The following is a 1,052-nucleotide window of genomic DNA, read 5'->3' as shown; positions in this document are numbered from 1 at the left end:
TGCTGGAACTCCAATATCAAGGTGCTGGCATCTGGTGAAGGCCTTCTTGCTATATTATCATATGGCAGAAAGGGAGAAAGTGAGAGAGGGTGGGGGTTGGGGGGCAGTGAACTGACCCTTTTATAAGGAACCTACCACTATCATAATCCATTATCATGATTATTGGGAGTCTGGGGCAGGAAGATCACTTGAGATCAGGAGATTGAGATCAGCCTGGGCAACACAGGGAGACCCTGTCTTTACGATTTTTTTTTTTTTAATGAGGCCAGGTATGATTGCTTATGCCTGTAATCCCAGCACTTTGGGAGGTTGAGGCAGGAGGATCTCTTGAGGCCAGGAGTTCGAGACCAGCCTGAGCAACAGAGTGAGACCTCATCTCTACAAAAAAAAAAAAATTGTGGACCAAAGCTGATCAACTTTCAAGACCACTAGAGAGAGGACATGTAGTATGTCACTGGTTAAGTAATCAGCAAATGGCTCTGAGCTTCATTTACTCACTCATTCATCCATTTTTATATTAATATACAGGTGGCCAGACATTGGAGACATAAAGATGAATGGAACAGAGCCCCTGTCCTCACTGTGCTCGCTGGCAATAAACTTCATCACTAAAATACTGACAGTGCATTCATCCCACATATGAATATAAATGCTTCCTTCCTTCCTCTTTTTTGGGGAGGAGGCAGAGCCTGGCTCTGTTGCCAGACAGTGGCACAATTATGGCTTACTGCAACCTCTGCTTCCTAGGCTCAAGCAATCCTCCCGACTCAGTCTCCTGAGTAGCTGGGACTGTAGGCATGCACTACCACACCTGGCTAATTAAACAAAATTTTTTTGTGGAGACAAGGTCTCAATATATTGCCCAGGCTGGTCTCGAACTGGGCTCAAGCAATCATCCCGTCTCAGCCTCTCAAAGTGCTGGAAATATAGACATGAGCCACTGTGCCTGACCAATGCTTTCTTAATAAACTTAAGTTGAGCTTATTTAGCATGTTAGAATTCTATATTAATATATTAAAAATTCCGGTACTAAGACCTATGTAATACAGGGA

The sequence above is a fragment of the Callithrix jacchus genome, chromosome 1 (assembly GCF_049354715.1).
Source record: "Callithrix jacchus isolate 240 chromosome 1, calJac240_pri, whole genome shotgun sequence".
NCBI classification, from domain to species: Eukaryota; Metazoa; Chordata; class Mammalia; order Primates; family Cebidae; genus Callithrix; species Callithrix jacchus.
The sequence above is the reverse complement of the archived record's forward strand: the minus strand, read 5'-3'. Positions refer to the sequence as shown.